Genomic DNA, 11,188 nt, shown 5'->3' on the forward strand with positions numbered 1-11,188 from the left:
GCCGTGGAGAGGGGATTTATTACATTTGATTAACAACTACAACTATGAATGGCATTCAGAATCTATTTGGTCACCCTGTTTTATATAGGATTTCTTTGCTATTTTTAGCTGCCTTTAGATTAGCATAGTATAAATCCTTATATTATTAGCAAATGTGCAGGATTAGATGTAGTTGTTGTTATTGTAGGGAGAAATAGAAAATAAAGAAATAAAAACGAGACTTGCTTTTGGATTCTGAAGTAAATTTTATTAAAAAATTTCAAGACACTTATGTAAATTTTATGGTAAAATTATTTTTGTTTATAAAATTCTGATGTCGTAGATGTTAAACTATGAGGTGGAGTATTGTTAGCACAGTGGGTTAGTTTTAAAAGAAAAACGGGTTTTGTTTATAATTTTCGAACAATTTAGTTTTGAAATTTTTAAAATGTTTATACTGTTTACAAATTCTTATCATAAATCTGTGAGTATTCTACGAAAACAAAGATTAATTTTTTGAAAATTGTTTAAATTTAAAAACAAATAAATCGCGAATATTCCAAGAATTTGTTTTCTATTCTCAAGTCTATAGTCTAGTCTATAGTCTAGACTATAGTCTAGTCTATAGTCTAGACTATAGTCTAGTCTATAGTCAAGTCTATAGTCCAGTCTATAGTCAAGTCTATAGTCAAGTCTATAGTCCAGTCTATAGTCAAGTCTATAGTCAAGTCTATAGTCAAGTCTATAATCAAGTCTATAGTCAAGTCTATAATCAAGTCTATAGTCAAGTCTATAGTCAAGTCTATAGTCAAGTCTATAGTCAAGTCTATAGTCAAGTCTATAGTCAAGTCTATAGTCTAGTCTATAGTCTAGTCTATAGTCTAGTCTATAGTCTAGTCTATAGTCTAGTCTATAGTCTAGTCTATAGTCTAGTCTATAGTCTAGTCTATAGTCTAGTCTATGGCCTAGTCTATAGTCTAGTCTATAGTCTAGTCTATAGTCTAGTCTATAGTCTAGTCTATAGTCTAGTCTATAGTCTAGTCTATAGTCTAGTCTATAGTCTAGTCTATAGTCTACTCTATAGTCTAGTCTATAGTCTAGTCTATAGTCTAGTCTATAGTCTAGTCTAGTCTATAGTCTATAGTCTATAGTCTATAGTCTATAGTCTACAGTCTATAGTCTATAGTCTATAGTTTAGTCTAGTCAATAGTCTAGTCTAGTCTATAGTCTAGTCTATAGTCTAGTCTATAGTCTAGTCTATAGTCTAGTCTATAGTCTAGTCTATAGTCTAGTCTATAGTCTAGTCTATAGTCTAGTCTATAGTCTAGTCTATAGTCTAGTCTACAGTCTAGTCTATAGTCTAGTCTATAGTCTAGTCTATAGTCTAGTCTATAGTCTAGTCTATAGTCTAGTCTATAGTCTAGTCTATAATCTAGTCTATAGTCTAGTCTATAGTCTAGTCTATAGTCTAGTCTATAGTCTAGTCTATAGTCTAGTCTATAGTCTAGTCTATAGTCTAGTCTATAGTCTAGTCTATAGTCTAGTCTATAGTCTAGTCTATAGTCTAGTCTATAGTCTAGTCTATAGTCTAGTCTAGTCTATAGTCTAGTCTATAGTCTAGTCTATAGTCTAGTCTATAGTCTAGTCTATAGTCTAGTCTATAGTCTAGTCTATAGTCTAGTCTATAGTCTAGTCTATAGTCTAGTCTATAGTCTAGTCTATAGTCTAGTCTATAGTCTAGTCTATAGTCTAGTCTATAGTCTAGTCTATAGTCTAGTCTAGTCTAGTCTATAGTCTAGTCTATAGTCTAGTCTATAGTCTAGTCTATAGTCTAGTCTATAGTCTAGTCTATAGTCTAGTCTATAGTCTAGTCTATAGTCTAGTCTATAGTCTAGTCTATAGTCTAGTCTATAGTCTAGTCTATAGTCTAGTCTATAGTCTAGTCTATAGTCTAGTCTATAGTCTACAGTCCAGTCTATAGTCTAGCCTATAGTCGAGTCTATAGTCTACAGTCCAGTCTATAGTCTAGTCTATAGTCGAGTCTATAGTCGAGTCTATAGTCTAGTCTACAGTCCAGTCTATAGTCTAGTCTATAGTCGAGTCAATAGTCCAGTCTATAGTCTAGTCTATTGACTATTTTATTGACTAGTCTGTTGTTGAATGTCTATTAACAGGTTTATGGACTTATTCATTATATAGGAAACTCAGTCGCAATAATCACATCCTCAATTTCCTAATGGTATTCTCTTTCTAAACACTCGTACTCGAATGGGTGTAATTGTATGTTAAAATAAAAATTGTTGGAGAAAAAAAACAATGTATAAAATAAAAATAAAAGTATTTTTACACATACAGTACGACGAGAGTAATATAGAAGTATCAAGTAACCAACCAACCATACAACCGACATTCTGAAACTGTTACAAATTTAATTTCATTTATTTTGTACGCAAATCACATACACTCTCGACATTACAACAATTTCTTCTTCCTTTCCTTTACATTCTACAGTAATATTCAGCCAACTCTTGACTAAGTAGAAACAAACAATTTTGTTGTAATCGTCATCGAGGATGTGCATGAGTGTCTACAATTGTTACTAGACTAGATATTGCCAGGAGACTTACATACAAATATAAAGCAGCTGAAGACGATGACTTCTTCATCTTCTTCGTTCTTTTTGAAAATATACATTTGTATTTCAATGAATGAAAATTCCGCAAATGGAAATTTTTTTCTATCTTTCTCGGTAACCATACATTTTAATGATATCAGTAAAAGATTTTGCGGTTTTATTTGTTCTGCTGCCGCGTTGTTTGCTGCTGCTGCTGCATGGTCTGTTCTTGTTTTTTCTTGCTTATAGCACTTATTGTTGTTGGTGTTTTATGATTCATTAAAATTTATGTTCAAATAACTAACTACACACATACACACTAAGTAGATCTTGATGATGAACAATAAACAATAAATTACAATTACAACGTCTTGGCTACAAAACTACTTGTGCATGGAGTGCCGTGGAGAGGGGATTTATTACATTTGATTAACAACTACAACTATTAATGGCATTCAGAATCTATTTGGTCACCCTGTTTTATATAGGATTTCTTTGCTATTTTTAGCTGCCTTTAGATTAGCATAGTATAAATCCTTATATTATTAGCAAATGTGCAGGATTAGATGTAGTTGTTGTTATTGTAGGGAGAAATAGAAAATAAAGAAATAAAAACGAGACTTGCTTTTGGATTCTGAAGTAAATTTTATTAAAAAATTTCAAGACACTTATGTAAATTTTATGGTAAAATTATTTTTGTTTATAAAATTCTGATGTCGTAGATGTTAAACTATGAGGTGGAGTATTGTTAGCACAGTGGGTTAGTTTTAAAAGAAAAACGGGTTTTGTTTATAATTTTCGAACAATTTAGTTTTGAAATTTTTAAAATGTTTATACTGTTTACAAATTCTTATCATAAATCTGTGAGTATTCTACGAAAACAAAGATTCATTTTTTGAAAATTGTTTAAATTTAAAAACAAATAAATCGCGAATATTCCAAGAATTTGTTTTCTATTCTCAAGTCTATAGTCTAGTCTATAGTCTAGACTATAGTCTAGTCTATAGTCTAGACTATAGTCTAGTCTATAGTCAAGTCTATAGTCCAGTCTATAGTCAAGTCTATAGTCAAGTCTATAGTCCAGTCTATAGTCAAGTCTATAGTCAAGTCTATAGTCAAGTCTATAATCAAGTCTATAGTCAAGTCTATAATCAAGTCTATAGTCAAGTCTATAGTCAAGTCTATAGTCAAGTCTATAGTCAAGTCTATAGTCAAGTCTATAGTCAAGTCTATAGTCTAGTCTATAGTCTAGTCTATAGTCTAGTCTATAGTCTAGTCTATAGTCTAGTCTATAGTCTAGTCTATAGTCTAGTCTAGTCTATAGTCTAGTCTATAGTCTAGTCTATAGTCTAGTCTATAGTCTAGTCTATAGTCTAGTCTATAGTCTAGTCTATAGTCTAGTCTATAGTCTAGTCTATAGTCTAGTCTATAGTCTAGTCTATAGTCTAGTCTATAGTCTAGTCTATAGTCTAGTCTATAGTCTAGTCTATAGTCTAGTCTATAGTCTAGTCTATAGTCTAGTCTATAGTCTAGTCTATAGTCTAGTCTATAGTCTAGTCTATAGTCTAGTCTATAGTCTAGTCTATAGTCTAGTCTATAGTCTAGTCTATAGTCTAGTCTATAGTCTAGTCTATAGTCTAGTCTATAGTCTAGTCTATAGTCTAGTCTATAGTCTAGTCTATAGTCTAGTCTATAGTCTAGTCTATAGTTTTTATTAGAATAACTAATAAGCATTTAAATAGTTATTACTAAAATATTTTAAAAACAAAATAATACTTGATTGAAACAAATAAATAGTTGTTTGCTGTAATCACAAAATGATTGTCACAAACAGATTTTTATAATTAATTTAACATAGTATGATTGCAACAACTAACGCTATGAATACAATAGCCATAATATCGTTGAATTTCTATTTTTTTTTAAATATTTGCTGTTACCTTGTAAAATAAAAATTGTTTTTCTGGTGATCATAAACATACTTTAACATAGATCCACAATAGACCCCATTCCCTATTCCTTACAAAAATCTCTTTAAGTATACTTGTAACTGGTGTAGGTTATAATATGATTGTTATTTATTATTAATATTACTTTTCCTTTAAATGTTACACACTCTTTCAGACAATTCAGATTAACACATAAATTATGCATATACTGTTTTTTTCTTCCTTTAGCAGCTTGTGGTTTGTGGCATGTCGTTGTCATTGTACTTTTTTTCTGATTGTTTGCCATTCAAATTTCGATTCTTTTAAATTTATTGTAGTGGAAAATTGCTAACCAAAAATGAAAAAAAAAAAATATGAATAAAATAAATTCAAATTTTAAAAATAAAGTTATTCAAAGAAACATGTCAATTCAATTATGAACTTGTACCATCAACACAAAAATACAAAAAAAGAGTGGGTAAAATATATAAAACATTTCTTATATACTCACTCGAATGCATTTAAATTTAAATGAAAAAACAAAAAATAAAAAAAAAAAAAATATTAAAATGGAATTAATATTTTTTGTGCTTTGTGTCTACATCCTTGTTTAAAATTTGAGGTATTGAAAGAATTTTAGCTTAATTTGATCGATCATTTGAACGTTCATGACCAACAGCTTTAACGTTTTGATTGTGGATTTAATGTTTAAAAGACCAGAGAGATATCAGAGACCCCAACCAGACCACTAGACAGTTTGCAAGTTTTTCTCTACTTAAATATAAAATGTGAATGAGTGGGCTGGGCTGGCAGTTGAGAAGATTTATTTTAGATTAATGTTAATAGTACACAAACAAATAATGTTTGTTTTTTCTTTAAACATTTTTGACGTCATTGTTCTCTTGTAGCTTTAACAACAATACAATAAAGAGATCATTTTACTTAAATCTCTATAGTCATCTGTTCCATAATCTTTTGACATGAAAATTTGCAAATTAATCAAGGTGAATTAAATTAATTTATGAAAAAAAGAAACGTCTGCATGTCTGTTTAATAGAATTTTTATAGTAAAAATGTCTGGATTTAGTTCAAAGTACTTGGGTGTTCTGGTATTTTGTTATTTATTTTGGAGGAGTTAATAAAAATTGTTGTTTTATTTACTTTTTCGACTAAAAAAATAATCAAATTATTTAGATAATTCATTTAATACTCTTGATAAATTTGTTAATAGTTTATGAATTCTAGTTCAAGTTTTTTTATTATTAAAATGCTTGATTTTATTTCAAATTTGTTATTAAATCTGAATAGAATTATTAATTAGAATTAATTATTTGTTTTATTGGGTGTTTAAGTGTTTTTAGAACAGGATTTATCCAGTTTGGTTTGGTATTAATTATATCTTTTAAAAATTTAATAGAAACTGATTAAGTGGTTATTAATTATTCTAATTAAAATTCTTGTTTAATAGAGAAAATAGTAATTTATAAAATAATATATTAAATCATAACAATTTTATATTTTCATAGGGATATTATAGGTTAAAGTTCACCTAAAGTGAATAGAGGTGTAAATAGATGTGTAATATATTTAAGCATGTCTAGAGAGGTAATGTTATCGACTTTAAGTTTTAAATTTGAATCTTTTAATTATCTTGCATATATAACGACATATTACAGGTCAAAGGTCACATAATTTAGAAAATAAGAAAAAAATATTTGATTTCTTAACAATTGTTCCGATTTTAATAAAATCTGACATAATTAAAGTGGAAGTGTTGTCGAGTTTAAGTTTTGAATTTGGACTCTATAACTATCTTGAGCTTTTAACAACAAATTTTAGGTCATAGGTCACGTAATTTCGAAATAAAAGTAAATAGATACGTAATATATATACGGTTGTTCCGATTTAAATAATATTTCACATGAATAGAACTAGAACAGAAATAAAACTAAATTGAACTGAACTGAACTATAACTGAACTAGAACTAAACTAGAACTAAACTAGAACTAAACTAGAACTAACTAGAACTGAACTAGAACTAGAACTGAACTAGAACTGAACTAGAACTGAACTAGAACTGAACTAGAACTGAACTAGAACTGAACTAGAACTGAACTAGAACTGAACTAGAACTGAACTAGAACTGAACTAGAACTGAACTAGAACTGAACTAGAACTGAACTAGAACTGAACTAGAACTGAACTAGAACTGAACTAGAACTGAACTAGAACTGAACTAGAACTGAACTAGAACTGAACTAGAACTGAACTAGAACTGAACTAGAACTGAACTAGAACTGAACTAGAACTGAACTAGAACTGAACTAGAACTGAACTAGAACTGAACTAGAACTGAACTAGAACTAGAACTGAACTAGAACTGAACTAGAACTGAACTAGAACTGAACTAGAACTGAACTAGAACTGAACTAGAACTGAACTAGAACTGAACTAGAACTGAACTAGAACTGAACTAGAACTGAACTAGAACTGAACTAGAACTGAACTAGAACTGAACTAGAACTGAACTAGAACTGAACTAGAACTGAACTAGAACTGAACTAGAACTGAACTAGAACTGAACTAGAACTGAACTAGAACTGAACTAGAACTGAACTAGAACTGAACTAGAACTGGACTAGAACTGAACTAGAACTGAACTAGAACTGAACTAGAACTGAACTAGAACTAGAACTGAACTAGAACTGAACTAGAACTGAACTAGAACTAAACTAGAACTAAACTAGAACTGAACTAGAACTGAACTAGAACTGAACTAGAACTGAACTAGAACTGAACTAGAACTGAACTAGAACTGAACTAGAACTGAACTAGAACTGAACTAGAACTGAACTAGAACTGAACTAGAACTGAACTAGAACTGAACTAGAACTGAACTAGAACTGAACTAGAACTGAACTAGAACTGGACTAGAACTGAACTAGAGTTGAACCAAAATGGAACTGAACTAGAATATGGTTGCAGCAAATATGTTTATGATTGTGGAGATTTGTTAAGAGGAAAATATTATGTTACAGTAAAGAGTAAATGATTGTAACAAATAAATACTTGTTAGCTGTAATCATATAATGATTGCAACAAACAGATTATTACAATAATTACATTAAAATAATATGATTACTACAACTAAAGATCATATAATAGTTATATGTCTTGTAATATAACTATAACCAAATATAATCATAATTTGTCTCTGGAGAAACCAAATCAAATCTTAATCTCCCACAAATACACAACACCCGCTATAGGGCACCTCTAATCATCAGTGTATTTTCTATGGGCAAAAGTCATAAAATTCTTATCGAAATTCTTAAGAAAAAAAAAAAACACAAAAAAAAATCTAAAATAAACATTTCGCACGTACAACAAGAATTTCAAATAGACATTTTGAATGTCGGTAATCTGTTTAAAGCAAATGCAATTATTTGTTTTACACTTGGTTTACTAAATATTCCAAATAAATGCCGATAATTAGTTGAGTAAAAAAAATGGGGCAATAAGCAATTATTTAAATGTGTCTAGTTGGTATAAAATGAAATTCTAACAAAACTTTGGAATGTTAAAGATTAAAGATTTTCCAAGGTTTCTATGAAGTTTGAAAATCCGAGTAAACAGGTGTAAAGGAAAAATATAAATTATTTGACCAATTAAAGTGCTGTTTTAAACATTAAAGCTTAATGCTATTTAATATTCAAAAAACATAAACTTTTGGAATTTTATAAATTAAAACAAGTTTTGTTGTTAAAGTTTTCCTATCAAACTAAGGGGCGTATACGTTATATGAAAAAGGAATTTAGTATAAATAATATTGAGGAGTAACAAAAAGATTTCTAATGATAAAATACACAAATGTAAGAAATTAATCTTAACATTTCCATTAAGTTGTCTGTTTTTGTTTCTATTGCCTAATGAATAAGTGCCTACAATACCGCCGAGAGCATAATAAATGTATAACTAGTCTGGTTACGTATACTTAATATAAATTATGTTCTAATTAAACATACATATCGGTGGTCACGTTGTTGACAACAACTGATATTTCTTTCAATGTTAGATAATAATAATGCTAAAAGATTAATCCACCAGATTGCCCCACCATTGTGTAATTTTGCTTTAAGATGAAATACATATTTTTATTGAATTTAAGGATTTTAGCAGAAAACTTGTTTAATTTTTAAATATATTGGTTTTAATTGACAAAAAAGTTAATTTGAACTCAGCTAGTGATTATTTTTAAAATTTCAATCCAAAAATAATTTTTTCTTAATTCAGCATTTTTCTTAACTAAAATAAAATTTGAGTTGTTAAACAACAAATAAATTTTAATATATTTATTGAAAGCTTAATGAATGTACATATTTGTAGTGTCACGTTTATTTTGTTAAATATTTAAACAGAATAAGAAAAAAATTCTAAACAAAATCTTAAAAAATTCTTTTGAATTCAAGATTTTGCACAATAACATGAAATTCCTTTGCATAAATATTAATAAACCCAGCAGTGCTGCCAGGAGTCGATGTTGGTCTTTATAAACAGTATTCAATTGCAAAGTAATTTCCTGATTTTCTAAAATTCTTTAACCACAGGTAATCCTTAAGTAGACCACCATCACCATACTCCCCCAAATCTACAGAACTATATTATTTCCCGTATTAACTATACAAATATTTATTTATAATTTAGCTTTCTATTGTATTTATTTGCCGTCTGTAGCCTGCCGTTTTAATTATAATTCAATGGATCTAAACAAACAGTTGAGTGGGTGGTCGATGATTGCTGCGAATGTATAAATTTAGTTGATGTCTTTATATTAATGTTATTCTATTGAAGAGTCGTGTTGAGGGCATGTGGGTCGGGGGCTGGCTACAAGGGAATTTTCGATGATTTGTTAGAGATAATTTTTAAGAGTAAAAGATAGAAAAGGGGTTGTTGTTTGTTGGATTTTTGAATTGCACTTTCCTACTACTGTTATATTTAGAATATAAACACACTTATTTATATGCGAGTGTGTTATTGTGGATTGACAGTACTGTACGAAATCTAAACAACTTTTTGTGATAATGTTAATAAAGTCTATTTGTACAAAGAAACATCACAAAAAAAGGTTGTAAGATGACTGAAGAGCCTAGAGGCCCAAATATTCTCCATTAATAAAATCTGTAACCACTAGAACTGAACTAGAACTGAACTAGAACTGAACTAGAACTGAACTAGAACTGAACTAGAACTGAACTAGAACTGAACTAGAACTGAACTAGAACTGAACTAGAACTGAACTAGAACTGAACTAGAACTGAACTAGAACTGAACTAGAACTGAACTAGAACTGAACTAGAACTGAACTAGAACTGAACTAGAACTGAACTAGAACTGAACTAGAACTGAACTAGAACTGAACTAGAACTGAACTAGAACTGAACTAGAACTGAACTAGAACTGAACTAGAACTGAACTAGAACTGAACTAGAACTGAACTAGAACTGAACTAGAACTGAACTAGAACTGAACTAGAACTGAACTAGAACTGAACTAGAACTGAACTAGAACTGAACTAGAACTGAACTAGAACTGAACTAGAACTGAACTAGAACTGAACTAGAACTGAACTAGAACTGAACTAGAACTGAACTAGAACTGAACTAGAACTGAACTAGAACTGAACTAGAACTGAACTAGAACTGAACTAGAACTGAACTAGAACTGAACTAGAACTGAACTAGAACTGAACTAGAACTGAACTAGAACTGAACTAGAACTGAACTAGAACTGAACTAGAACTGAACTAGAACTGAACTAGAACTGAACTAGAACTGAACTAGAACTGACTAAACTGAACTAGAACTGAACTAGAACTGAACTAGAACTGAACTAGAACTGAACTAGAACTGAACTAGAACTGAACTAGAACTGAACTAGAACTGAACTAGAACTGAACTAGAACTGAACTAGAACTGAACTAGAACTGAACTAGAACTGAACTAGAACTGAACTAGAACTGAACTAGAACTGAACTAGAACTGAACTAGAACTGAACTAGAACTGAACTAGAACTGAACTAGAACTGAACTAGAACTGAACTAGAACTGAACTGAACTGAACTGAACTAAACTGAACAAACTGAACTAAACTGAAACTAGAACTGAACTAGAACTGAACTAGAACTGAACTAGAACTGAACTAGAACTGAACTAGAACTAGAACTAGAACTAGAACTGAACTAGAACTGAACTAGAACTGAACTAGAACTGAACTAGAACTGAACTAGAACTGACTAGAACTGAACTAGAACTGAACTAGAACTGAACTAGAACTGAACTAGAACTGAACTAGAACTGAACTAGAACTGAACTAGAACTGAACTAGAACTGAACTAGAACTGAACTAGAACTGAACTAGAACTGAACTAGAACTGAACTAGAACTGAACTAGAACTGAACTAGAACTGAACTAGAACTGAACTAGAACTGAACTATAACTGAACTAGAACTGAACTAGAACTGAACTAGAACTGAACTAGAACTGAACTAGAACTGAACTAGAACTGACTAGAACTGAACTAGAACTGAACTAGAACTCTAAGACTGAACTAGAACTGAACTAGAACTGAACTAGAAGCTGAACTAGAACTGAACTAGAACTGAACTA

General features: G+C 30.1%; 1 protein-coding gene across 1 annotated transcript in view; it reads right to left on the reverse strand.

Moving 5' to 3' along the window:
• The window catches only part of LOC119616136 (potassium voltage-gated channel subfamily KQT member 1), a 93,723-nt gene that overhangs the window by 80,049 nt on the left and 2,486 nt on the right, over positions 1-11,188 (reverse strand). The gene's annotated exons all lie outside the window — the stretch shown is intronic.

This window comes from Lucilia sericata, unplaced genomic scaffold (assembly GCF_015586225.1).
Source record: "Lucilia sericata isolate MDLA Ls3-8-SP2 unplaced genomic scaffold, ASM1558622v1 Contig000058F_arrow, whole genome shotgun sequence".
Lineage (NCBI taxonomy): Eukaryota > Metazoa > Arthropoda > Insecta > Diptera > Calliphoridae > Lucilia > Lucilia sericata.